Genomic DNA, 14,126 nt, shown 5'->3' on the forward strand with positions numbered 1-14,126 from the left:
CATACCTCTGATGAGTAAGTATTAGTGTGTTGTTTATTTTACTTCAGACAGACGCACAATAGACAGTCATTATTACACAGTCAGACGTCAAAGATTCATTCTCTACTGAACAAATTACACAAAGTTATTATTTATTATTTTAATTAGTGCCTAGAATTTCAACAACATTAATTGGTAAAAGAAAAATCAACTGTATTGTCTTGATGGGGCAAAAGCTTATCTGCCCAAGGTAATGTTCCATGTTATTACTCTAACCCTACCTTGAATAGGTTTTAATGCCTCTTTAAATGACCACATAGCAGCTTGACAGATCAAATTGTGGTACAAATAGCCATTTTCAGATCTCTATGACACACCTTGTAATATTGCCAAACAAGAGACAACAGTTGTTATCCCACTGCATTGCCAGCTGGCCTTACATCAACCCCACACCTGTTGCCTGTCAGTTCATTTTAAATTATTGGTGTTTTATTTTTTGGTTAGTTACAAAGTCCCTCAAATAAAAAAAGATGATAAAACTCTCTGTATATGCTAGACATCGACTAGGATAGATTTGATGTTATACTGTGGGTACATTTAGTCTAAACTCAGCTGTATGTATAGGATACAGTAGTTAAGGAGTCTTTTTTCACAGAGGCAAGTCGAAGTATAAGAGATGATCAAACGTTGATCTATCTCATTTTTGGGGGAAATTATCAACTCTTATTTTATTACTGTAGGTTCAAGTGCCAAGGACACCTGTTGACAACAGTGTTCAGCTCTGAATGAAAACTATGTTGTGCAGAATGTGAATGTGGGAACACACTGGCTTTGGTTACAGGAAGATGTCTTCCGTGTTCATGATGGTGCCTTGCAAAATGTAGAGAAAAGCACAATTTCTCCATGTTAAAATGAGCGTACATCTAAATATTAAGAAGACAATTCAGCCGGTGCTTTTTTGCACGTACCCGAGAAAGCAACAACACAAGCCAGCTCTAATGTATAATTCCCAGCTATCTGTTATCGCCAATTACAGGGCTTGTTTACTAGAATCAAGGGACTTGGTGGATCTGTTTTTATGGCTGTGTGTGTGTGTGTGGCCAGGGCTTTTAATGATGGGGGTAGATGGTCTCTGTTTAGATATGTGTGTTCTCTGGTAAGGCCTGAGGGGGTGGTTGGGCTTGGTGGGCTAGTGAGTCCTTCTGTCTCTATAAATACGCACTGGGATCCCATTCAGAGGCTGAAATGCGCCGGTGTGTGTGTGTGTGTGTGTGTATGGTGTATGTGTGTGCGTCTTCATGACGCCGCTGCAGCCAAGCAAGCTAGAGGCTATTACTGGCCAGCAGGGTTGCTATGGAGACCAGTGGTGTCAGAGAGGAGCAACATCTGTGGGGTGTTTGTCAAAACAGGTTTTCCTCTTTCTGTTTTTGTCTTCTCTCTTTCTCTGTCAGTCTAGTAGTCAAAAACTTGCGGCATGAGAAAGACTAATGTTGACTGAAGTAATAAAACCTGATGAAAAATCTCCAGTCTCCCATCATTAGTGTTTTTGGTAAACATGGCACTTGAATGTGGAACCGTTTTAAAAGCTTAAATTTCTTTGGCGATAGTTCAGCTGACTATGCTCGATCATGCTCACAGTAGGCCCTCAAACAGCGCCAATCAGCAGGGACTTGGGGACTCTTTTCACTGGGTTTACGCCAGTGGAAAGCACACATTCTGGGGAAGCATTTAACCTCTGCCCCTTACTGCTCCCTCTCTCCACAGCTTCCCTCTCTATATGGACATGTTCTATTTCCACAGCTCCTTTCTCCTGGCTGCCTTATCGGCAGCTCAGCAGGGCACAAATTCTCTTTTAATAGGTACTTATTTGGGCAATGGGAGAAATCCCATATTTTTTAGCAACCCCTGCTCCCTCCCCCTGCCTCTTCTCCCCCTGCCTAGTCCTCCTTGTCTCAAACTTGCAACCTTCTATTTATTACTCATTTTCTTCTTCTCTCTTGCTGGCTTATCCATAATTCCCCCATGTCACTCTCTGAGATGGACAACAGTAAGGAGTACTGGTGGAAGGCTTCATCTTTGGCTAGAATTTCAGATGTTACAATGCTCTTCCAAAATGAAGTTTGTATTATTGAGTGTCCATTAATTTGGAACATTTTAATCCCCTTCAGGCATCCCATGGTGCCATTTTGCAGTAGCCAGCTCAAACAGTAAACTCAAAGTAGATTGAGTTTATCTGAAGGAAATTTAATCATTTTGAAATGAAATCTGGAGGCTTCTCAGACACTTCACATAGGTCAACCAGAATATGTTGTGTGTGTGTATGTGTATCCTCACTATTTCTGACCATGTTTGGGCAGACCTGGCCCCTGAAGAGCCCTCGGAAGGGTATGTGTAGCTGGGAAAACCAAACCTTTGACCTCCTAATCTGGTCTAAATGAGACCGTCACACATACAGCACCGTGCCACACAGCACAGAGAAACACCAAGTATGTGATGTAACATAGTAATTTGGGGATAATTTGGTATTTCCACTCTGCAGGCATCCCTCTGCAAAGGCCAGTTACCTAACTTCAACACCCAAATTAACAGGCTTTTGCATGTTGCTCTGCACCCACCTTCATCACCTCCAAATGAAACATCAATCCATTTATGCCAAGATTAGACTAAGCCTTGAGTGAGATTCTGACTGTGTCCTCATATGCCTCTGGGAATATTATAACATGAATGTCAAATAGCCCAAAGTGCATCTTCAGTGTTGTCAGATTCTTTTAGGGGCCAACACAGCAGGAAATGATGCAGTGCAAATATAAACTGCTGTATATAAAATAGTAATATAATTAATATATAAATATAAACCTAATTTCTGCATATAAGAGAAGCAAATATGAACTTAATGCTTGAATGTGCCAGAATAGAAGTGAAACATAAGGAAGTTGAGTGAGCGATTGAGTTTCATTTTGTAGTCATAGGCCTGTCAGAAAATAAATGTTCTGCAGTTTACACAGGCTGTTCACAGGCTCACTCTTCAGTCATATCCACATCACTCCTCTGTCCATGCTATGTCCACACACTGTTTAAAATCAACTGCGTAGACTTTTAAGTCTTTCTAATACCAGCGTTCCGGTGTGATGTTTCTATTATTAACCAGACACGGATACCATCTCCTCACCATCACCTTATGAAAAATGATCTTTTCCATATTCCATTTGGTGGCTTGAGTTACACATATTCATCACTGTACAAAGACTAGGGATTTCTAGCTGTATTTCAGGCCCATTCTCCACACACAAAGCTGCTTAAAACATCACTGTAAAAGGGATTCCCCAAGTAATGTGAAAGTCTTTTCTGCATTGCTGATACGGGTTGTTCTCTGCTTAAAGATTCAGTCCTGTATTGTTCTGCTTTCTTGTGATTTCTCAGTTCCAATTAACTTCATATTCCTTTTGCACCCATTATACTTACAAATAAAAGTAGTTTTGATACTAATATACTGTCTGTTTACAGATGGCAGGGGAGGTTTCGACTAGAGAACTGTGTCCCATTCGCAGGGTTGGGTTACGTGTGCTAATGCGCCAACCCAGCCCCCTCTACTTTATTACATTCAGGGAACTCCCTGACTAAGTGACTTTTTAAACAGACACACAAACACACTTGCAAGCACACACACAGTCAAACATACAGCGCTCTAAATACCTCTGATTAAGACTGCTGATAACCCAGGGACAGCCCTTACCCCCTCTCTCACCTCCTTCCCTTCCCCCCTCCTTGCTCTCGTTCCCTCTGAGAGGCCTCAGTGTTCCCTCACTGAGGGTAGTCATTGACCCTCGGGTCAGCAGACTCTCTCTGACACACACACACACACACACACACACACACACGGCTTTAGGCCATAATTTATTAGGTGGATGCTCCGTCCATTAGGCCATGTGTTAAATTCTTTGTGTAACACAATTTGGCAGAGGGTGGATGTAGATGACTATATATAGAACTCTTTGAGTATGTGGATGTGTGTGTCCCAGTATGGTTGTGTGTTTTATGAACTAATTTACATCTTCATCTGCGGTTCAGTAGAGATGAATCCTGGAAACTGACCAGACAATGGTCTTGTGTTTGAAAGTGAGGGAGCTCCTACTGCTGTATTTGAATGTGGGAATGTCTTATTCTTACGTATGTCCTTGCACTATATTTGTGCATGTGGTACAGTAAGTGCTTGTATGTTCACATATAATATGTTCTGTCTGACCACAGTTGGACACTGTAAGTCAGTGTGTGTGACTGAAAGACAGCCAGTTTCCATCCCAGGCTGAAGTTAATTATGTAACCTGGGACCGAGGAGTACAAGTGAGTGGGGTGATCCTCAACTATAAAAGGCAAAGAAGAGGGGTCATTTGGCTTGAAAAAAGACATTCTTCCTTTCACCGGCATAATACTTCCTTATCCACAATCCCAGAGAAACAAATAGTCATTACAGATTTTTATACATATAACCCAAGAAAAGCATATATCAGCCAACTGACTTTATAAAGGTTATTTTTATTTCTATTTCTATTAACTAGCAGTTACTTTATATCTCTCCCCAACAATGCTACACTGAGGGAGCAGCCTAAAGAGCGTAAGTGTGTAAAAGTTTTAAAATAAAGCTTTGCTTTCTTGAGAAAGGCTGATGTGACCTGTGAAAATATTACACCCACTAAAAAGGGTTGTACTAGAAGATTAACTAGGTTCTGTAGTTCAGAAACAAGAATATGGAGAGTGGTGCTGAGCTGGAATCTATTTTTAGTTATGTGGACTCTGAACAATCCTTAATCCTTGATTTCCCCATAACCCATTGTGTAAGGTTGTAGTCTGTATGTGATTTACCACAGTGCTCACTTGGTGTTTTCTCTCAGTTTGACACATTCACACTTGGGAGCTGCCACAATTTACTGTTACCATCTTCACTGGAGCTGTTGTGTACCTCAAGTTGTGTGCCTTGTTCAAGGGTATTTCTGTAGTTGTCTGTTGAAGAAAACATGAGCAGGTCTTTATGATAAGCCATGTGACAAAAATAATCCTTTCAGGCAGCAGACCTCCTCATTGTGAATTGAGTTAATGGTTAATTTACGATAAAAACAAGTGCCATCATTCATAGGTTTGTGTGCAATCCACTTATGTTTTTGTAAAAGTCTGTAATCATCATCATTATCGTCATTTCTACTTGTATAGTTGTTGCTATTGTTTTTGCTGTGAACCTCTGTCTCTGTCTCTGTCCTTCTCTCTTTACCATCCATCGCCTCTACTCCTTTCTCTCAAACCCCAACTGGTTGAGGCAGACGGCCACCCACCTACAGCCAAGGTCTGTCCGAGGTTTCTGCCTCTTAAAAGGACGTTTATCCTTGCCGCTGTGTGTTTGCTCATGGTGGTAACTGTTGGGTCTCTGTAAATAATTATATAAGGAGTACGGGCTAAACCTACTTTATTTGAAAAGTGTCCTGAGATAACTTTTGTTATGAATTGGCACTATAGAAATAAAATTGAATAGAATTTAAAATTTAATTAAGGGGCTTGTAATAAGTTAAATTGTGGGTCCTATTTTTTTTCAGTTTAAAGAAGAAAAATAGTTGCTTCTTGATTTTGAATGTCTTGTCGTTCCAGCACAATTTGAATATTAAAATTTGCAATTTTCTCATCACAACCCCACTTCTCCAACCTGCAGGATAACGCTATCTTCTGAATAATAGTGATGTGCACTCCTGTTAGTGACTCATTGAGCTAAGTGGGCTAAAGAAAACTAAAAAACACATGGGGGTTGATAAAGACATGGGCACAAACCATCATGGACATAGACAAACGTGAAAACATATACAGAGACATAGATATATGCGAGGATACACACACAGAATCACACACTGCTGGAGGGGCAATAGAAACCTCAGTTGACACTCAACAGTCAGTGAGCAAAGTGGAGCCCAAATGTGGATCAATTGAAACGAGCGAAAAGGGAATTTCAGTAGTGATTAGTGGTTGGCCTAGCCATTCAGCTTTTCCACTCACTCTTCTACTCACTCTTTCCTCAGTCCCTCAGCTCTGCTCACTCAGATTGTTTCCTGTTTTGTGTAGTAACATGTAGCCCAGAAATTGGCATGCTGGATTAGGCTTCAATTGAATTAGGTTGAGAAGTGGGAAAGCCAGTGAAATCAAAGATCTTATACAGATTATATACACACACATGCACCTACACACACGCACACACACACACGCACACACACACACACACACACAGGATCTCCATCCTTGTTAAGGTAAGTACATGTTTACTTTGCAATCATTTTCCTCTCTTACACCACCCTGCAGTTCAATGACTAAATGAAATGTAAAAACAGATGCAGGCGATTGTAACATTGATTTCACTGCCATACGTGCTGCTCAGAGAACAGAGGTCTTCTTGGTGTTGTAAAAATACTGTATGCCTTGCTAAAGCCTCTTATTTAATTAAAGACTACTTTCAACCAATGTAAACAGTAGCAATTTTATGGTATTGCTCTTTGTCTCACAGCACGAGTGGTGTGAGAGTGATCTGCGTAGCAAAATATAGGAAAACATGAACCCATCTGCTAACTGGATTCTATCTGATAGGGCAGAGTTTGATCTAATTCAATAATTGGTAATGCAATTGAACAAACCTGCCACCACCACAATGTTGTTGTCGGGCTACGATCTGGAATCAACGTCACTTCAGAAGGGCAACCCACTGAATTTTGTTTCCAGGATGTTGTGCATGTGTGTGTCCTTCTTTTTCCCTGTATCCTGGTTGGTTGTTGTCTTGCCGGAGGTCATAACATTGTTTAACTAAACCAGTTGACCTGAGGTGTGTTTTGGTATGGTAAAGTGTTTTCCACATGGCTTTCACTCTTAGTGTGAATTCTGGAAACATGACACAATATCATGAACACCTGTTTAGTTATTATGACAGTTACTTACATAGTACAGGAAAACATGACTACCTACGTCATTGTAGTGTGCTGTCTAAAGGAGTTTGCTCTCTCTGGCCTCAGGATTTCTCCTCATTTCCTCCCCTTTGCTCTCATCCTAGCCTCCCCCCTGCCGATCCTGCTCAGCGCAGGAACCCTGAAGGTGTGTGAGCTCTATGTGCACACTCTGGGGGCTCTGTTTTTCTCGGCAGGGACTAGTGCAAGCCCAGTAGCAATATGTTATGTTGGTATTGTTCAGACTTTTAAATGAGCTTTGTCTTTGGTATTTATGTGTCATGCAGCAGACATGTTGCAAACGTGTCAAGGTGTAATGAGATGGATGTTCCAGCGCGGTAGAAACTGGCTCTGACCAGTGGCTTTGTAGATCGTCTTCTGAAATAATGTGCACCATATACACTGGGCTGCTGTAAATTACCACAAATCTGTGTTTCTGCACACACCAGACTGGTCAGGTATAACTCAACCTACTGCTTTATTTGTGGCATCAATAGGCAAATTGGACATGTAGTTTATTGAAGGAACATTAATAACGTTTTTTATTTTTATTATTCTGATATAGATAGGCATGCGAAGAAAATAAGTATGTACATTTTCAGTTGATACATGCATAAATATAAAGTGTTGCTTCAATTACAGTTTTGGTAGCACTTGAATCATTACATGTAAACTAAATGCAACCAGCAAAATGCAAATTTTTTTAAAATGATCATTTAAAGTACACTGTTAGCCTTCAACAGGCTGCCAAAAGCGGATTATTGTGTTGAAAAATGAAAAGGTGGCCTAAAACATTAGACACAGGAATGAATAACAAGCCAACACTTTCAACTGTAATAAGCTAAATATTGTTCCATTACATTGCATGCATTCTGTTGGAGACTTAGACAAGTGTCTAGGATGCATTGTTAGAATAAGTGCCCCCAGTGGGTTTTAACCCTGGCAGTGTTAGTGTTTTGCTCTGAGGTAAAGAACCTGTTTGTGTTAAACTGACAAGGCTGGCAGAGAGAAATAATATGTGGGAAATAATCAGCCTTATCTGACTGGAACTGAATGTGATCTCCAAGGAAATATTATAAATTGTGAAGCAAGCAGCATTAAGCTTAACGATTAATTGAGAGCATTGTTTTTGAGGGGCACTGTGTAGGGTTTAGTGGCATCTAGCGGTTTAATTGCAGGTTGCAACTTACTTCACCCTACCCTTCCAAGCGCAAATGAGAAACTATGGTGGCTGCAAATGCGCAACAAATGTGAACGCTCCTAGAGCCAGTGTTTGGTTTGTCCCACATGGCTGTTTGTTCAACTTTTGTTGTTCAGTCTGTTCAACATGGTGGTCTCCATGGAGGTCGACCTGTGGCATCTGTAGATTTAAATGGCTCATTCTATACACTAATGAAAACATACCTATGAATATTATATTCCATTTCTGCCAATAAGATCACACACTAGACCTGCTGTTTTGTGTTAACTATCTCAAAAAGTGATTGTCAGATACTAACATATGAAGGTGCACATCATTGGCTTTTTAAAGATTCTGATGGGCATGAAGGAAATGGCTTGTTTTGGGTAGCAGAGTCAGTGTAGGTGAGTTGGTAGATGTGTGTGTCCTAAGATGGCTTCAGCCTCAAGGGCTGCTCTGACCCTAATAGTGAGAGAGAAAGATTAATAGTATTGTTGAAGGAGAGGCACATTAAGAAACAGTGTAGGGGTCCACAAAGGATTCTGTGTCTTTCTTTGCCTTCCAGCAGACATGCATACAGGGATGAATTGTGTAATAAACAAGCAAAATTAGTATTTTCAGTTGCATCTGTGTATTGTCATATACTAACAAAAGCAGACTCATGTTGTTATTATTGGTCAATATTTTGGAACTTGCTGCATGTAGAAAGATGGGAGTGGTGTATTACGTGCCTTCACTTCTATACTCTTGCAACCACAAGACAAAGCAAATATCCTAGACAAACAGATAAGAGCATATGATGACACTTCAGAGTATGTACAGTTCAGATTGGAGACCCGGATGCAGCCTTGAGACGGTAATGTAATTGTACTGTATGTACATGAGCAATAAAACAGACTTTTACATGGGCCAAGCGTCGGGGAAAAAATAAAGACTATGCTACTATCATGCCAGACATGTTACAGTATGTTTGACTTGAACAAAAACTTTTTTTTCTAAAAGTAACCCAGCAGTGTGGGTGTGGAGCAGTGGCATAATATGGTATGATGCTATGTTTGTGTGCGCAAAGCTTGACTGCTGTTTAAACAAACCTAATTCTCTTGACACTCTCTCTAAGTTCCTAGAATCTAAGGCAAGTGAAAATAATATAATGTACCATTGTATCATTGATTCTCTCTATTATGTTTTAAATGATGAGCGAATCAAAAACAATATTAGAAAGTGTTTTTGAAGTGTGCAGGCTGCCAATCAGATGAGGAGGAGCAGAGTCATACAATATACGACAGGTTTAGCAGAAAATTGAATCCGAACAAGATTTTGAATGAAAAAATTACCAGTACATTGAAAATAAGTCATTACATTATGCTATTTATTGATATAATTTGTGAGGTGTAGGTTTAATAGTCTTAGTGTGAAAACGCTCCTTCATTAGACCCTGTTTCCCAACCTGACAGTACTATTTTTTGTTTGTTTTTTTGTTAAATCATTCATTTCGAGTTTCAGGAAATCTGTGAATTACCTTTCAGGTTATACAAAAAAGAGAACTAAAGTTTGTTTTAGTTGTGTGGTTTTATTTATATCTGATGCAGCTTGAGCAAGCCAGTTGTATCAGATGGTTGGGTTGATTAAAAAATATTATTGAAATGACTATATGGCCAAGTGCAATATCCACATGGCAGAAATTGTAGTTTTTTGATCAAAGTAAAATGTGTGACAAAACAGCATTATAGTGAGGTACTGTAGTGCTGCAGAGATGCCCTGGCCTACAAATCTCGTTCTACAGATGGTACAGAGTCCAATCTATGTCTCTCTCTGTTCCTCTCTCCATATATAGGCTGTATGTGTCTGCACTTTAAATGTAAGATAATACTGTGTATTTGAAAGATTATTGATACTACAGTAGATGGAAAGGAGGACACAATAAATGTGTGTAAAGGTGCTACAAAAGGATGTAGATTTGATTGAAATATAGAATTATTTTATGGTAGTGACAGTCAGCTATTGCAAGGTTCTCGGGTAGGAAAAAGCTTAGCGAAAAGACGGTTTCTCACTTCGAACTAAATTTACCAACAATGAGTCATCAGATCATAGCTAAGGGTGTATAGTCTCAGTAATTGTGCACACAAAATAATTCTGTATAATCGCATTTACTCATACTTGACTAATTGTACAACAATGTTGAAATGTGAACAGTGAAAACATTTCAGAGCACAAAGCAGGATCCTGCATACAGTGCTGCTTCCTTCAGCATCCCCTTTAAGTTTAAGTGCCAACTACAAACTAAATGAAAAGACCTGAAAAGAGGTCTAATTGGCCAGAATAAATATATGAAATATATAAAAATATAGGTGTGTGTGTGTGTGTCTGTGTGTGTGTGCGCACACACTGCACAGGGTCTTTAAACCCATCTTCTTTCTTCTAATCCGCACAGCCTCTTAATTACTGAAGTAGGTTTACAATCTGATTCCACATAGAGATAATACTTTTCACCTGGGTTTACCTGCTCATCATCGATGTCATGGAAACAGCAATTGTGCCCAGCATTTGCTTAACCAGAAACTATTATGCCTTAGAGAGGATAATACAAGTCCAGGAGGTAATAGAAAAGCAGATTTATTAAAACTGAGGTGAAAATAATATTTCCCTTCCACTTAATCTTTTCTTAGAATGGTCACATAATTCAATACAGGTAAAGATCACTCTTGAATTTTTTGTACTTTAATGCTTGACAGCCACAGCCAAAAACATGAGTGCATAATGGATCTTAAGGATGTCAAACTAGCCTTGCTCATGGGTGTAGTATTGTATTATGAAGTGGTGCTTATAAGTTAATATTTTGATTTACAAGAAGAGTAAAATTCTCACCTATGGTCTGGAATGAGGGGTGACAAAACAGAATGATGCATGTTTGTTTATCTCAGGATGCCCCTTAGCAAAGCACATAAAAGTAAATTTCACATTTTGGCAAAACAACTTTTTTCATTGCCAGAGTCAGATGAGTAAATCAATATTTAGTTTAATCTCTCTGCTCACTACAGAGGTCCAGGAGATGTATAGTGGCGCAAAACACAAAGGGTCAATACACTAACAACTTTAAAGTTGTGTTCAGTGCTGTGCTGTTAATTTCCTTTGGTTTTCTCCTGTTATGTTGTATAATATTTGAGCTGTCTGCCAGTCTAAATTCAACAATGAGACTGTAACTTTAGGATTTTTTCGAGTCAGGCCATACATGGTCAAACCACGAGCACCTGGGCAATTATTGTCAAGTTGCATGATGAAGAGCATCATATATGTAACATTTATCTTATTCTCTAACTCCGACCAGCTGTTCCAGATAAAGTCTGACACTGAGCAGAGAAACAGTGTTTTTCCTGCTTCTGAGGCTACAAAAGGAGAAGACTGCAGGAAAATTATGTTTAACTGGAATTTAAATACTTTTAATATTTTTAAAAGGCATTGATGCAGTAGTTTTTTTTTTTCAGTGCAGCTGTTAGATTGGCCAATTCTGTTCCAGCTGCTATGAATCAGGGTTCATTGGAGCCCATTGCCTAATATGCTAGTGACTCTGAATGTATAACTCCTTTGCAGTATTGCATGTACTTACTACAGTGTTGTAGCTATCAACCAAGGCCACATCAGGCCACATTAATGGTAAGAGAAAATAACAAACATGGTATGGTCTTGAATTATTTTATGGTACTATTGTAAGTTTAATTGCAATGATAATGTTGGTACTGCGTCTAGTAGTACTCATTTTGGTTTATTTTAAAATTAAACCTGTGAACCTCTTGTGAATCTAGATCATTTTCAGATATTGCAGAGATGTAGCGCTTTTATAAACCTTTGGAGATTATCATTTCCCATAACTGAATATATTTTTTAACAGCAGTAAAAGGTAGGCTCAGATGGGTTCAAATTTTAAATGAATGCACGATGACTGTAACACCAAGAACATCAGGTGGTGATTTGTGCTGTAAGATCAAATGAGGCATGAAAGCACGCCTAACTAAAAGGGCCTGTTTTCTCCCTCAGTTTCCTGTGGTTTCAAAATGTGTTATTTTTAATGTTGGACACCTTTAATGCATAATCCAAACCAGGTATTGAGTAAAGGATAGCTTTGGTTATTGTGTGAGCGATGTCAGATGTGCCTCGCTGTGTGTTGTTCACTTGTGTCCATTTGAGTGTGTCCCCAGTCAACCCTTCCACCACTGGCTGACTGATGTAGCTGTAGCCTAATTTTAGTTTATGAGGTGTGGGACCGCTGGGTGTTACCCTAGCTGCCATTTCAGATGAGGAGGCTGGGAACAGTGTGCCTCACGGGGCTCCTATCTATCGTAATTATCTCGTTGTCAGGGGTTGGACAGGGGGCTCGGACCTCGCTCGCTTCCTTCAGCTTCCCTCAGCTTCCCTCAGCTCTTCACGTGTGCACTCACACGTCCAGGAGCTCAGAGGCCCAGTGTGGGTGCTGCCATGGCCTTACAGAACCTCAGCGTGCCGAGCTGCTATTGGACAGATTTCATCCCGCTGAGGAAAATGTTATCTAATGCATACTGTTGAGAGTGGCAAGATCTAGGCTACCATCAGACAGGACAGCACAACCCAATTAGTCCAAATTAGACATGTGATTTGTCCTATCTGAATCATTTTTAATCCGATTTAGGAATATATATAATTTCTTTCCGATTTGGTTAAGAATTATTAAATACTCTAGACAGGGTGCAGCCTATTTACACTAGCCTTCTCTCTGTGGGTTGTTATTGGCGCCCTGCCCGGCCTTAGTTCTTAATCTCCACAGGAAGTGTGCATCTGTGTTTTCAGTCCCCGGACAGGATGTGTGCGTCTGTGTTATCGTCCCCTGGTAGGACACCACAGATGGTGAAGGGCTGGGTTTGATGAAGTTGGCTCCTTTTTTCTACATCACTTGGTGTATTGACCTGGCCTGGCTGCTACATTTCCTGTAGCGCTATGACGTATACCAGACTACACTTTTGGGTCAGGACCCAAAATGAGCTGAGCAAATGAAAAGAGTAGTAGTGTGTGTTCTCATTTTCTGGTGGGTCCACCCTCTGCATCAAGAGTAATTGTATCTTTTAATGAAGCTGCACAGGGGGGTGGGATTAGCTCCTATTAGCTGCTGTATAATTGTGCAGCCTTTCTGAAAAACTCTGTATTGTCATATTGACAGCCCACAGACATCTCAAAAGCCTTTCTTCATCTGCATCTGTCATGCCGGGGGGTGGACTGTAGCCCACCCAGCTAGTGGTTGTCTGTAGCCTCTGTTGATGTTGTCTCTGATCTGTGTTCCCCACATCAAAAGCAGACAACCCCTCCACCCCCACTGCTGTACTCCCCACCTCGTCCGCCCCAACCTCCCCAGTCAGCTTCTGTCACACACAGCTGTTTCACTCGTCCATCTCTCCCTGCCCACCACTGTTCTGTTTTATCTCTGCGCTCCTCACGTCACTCTCTACTCGTCTCTCATCTCTCTCTCCCATTTTTCTGTCCCTCACCTCTCCGTACTTCTTACTGCTTTTATTTTCTCTCGCCTCTCTCTGATCTGTCTCTTTCCCCGTTCATTTTCCCTTTGCCTTTATCTCTTTCCTTTTCTTCCGATCTCTCTCTAACACTTAGTCTCCGTTGGTCCCTATTTCTTTCTCTTTCTGTATCACTCCTCTATCTTCCTCTTTGTCATCTCACCCATCAACAGCCAGTTTCCCTCTGTTTATCCCTGGAAAGAAAATGGGTGGTTTATGCATGAAATATGGGACTTCTATCTCAAACTGTGTAATGGCAAGGTGCTTCCACACATCCAGCCATATGCAAACACTCAAGATAGACATTTTAAACTAATAAAACTTGGTGAAGACGTTAAAATAAATTACATCTTTATCACACCTTTGGATATTATTAAGAGATTAAATTACAGCAATGTGAATTGAAAAGCATATGATTGTTTTGATTATATGTTATATGTATATGGTATATGTATACTATCTGTAATT

General features: G+C 40.2%; 1 protein-coding gene across 2 annotated transcripts in view; it reads left to right on the plus strand.

The window, feature by feature from the left end:
* The window catches only part of LOC118340894 (1-phosphatidylinositol 4,5-bisphosphate phosphodiesterase beta-4-like), a gene marked incomplete at its 5' end in the record, with an annotated part of 65,646 nt that overhangs the window by 16,143 nt on the left and 35,377 nt on the right, over positions 1-14,126 (plus strand).

This window comes from Morone saxatilis, unplaced genomic scaffold, assembly GCF_004916995.1.
Source record: "Morone saxatilis isolate NCDOM2014 unplaced genomic scaffold, NCSU_SB_2.0 Contig7, whole genome shotgun sequence".
Taxonomy (NCBI): domain Eukaryota; kingdom Metazoa; phylum Chordata; class Actinopteri; family Moronidae; genus Morone; species Morone saxatilis.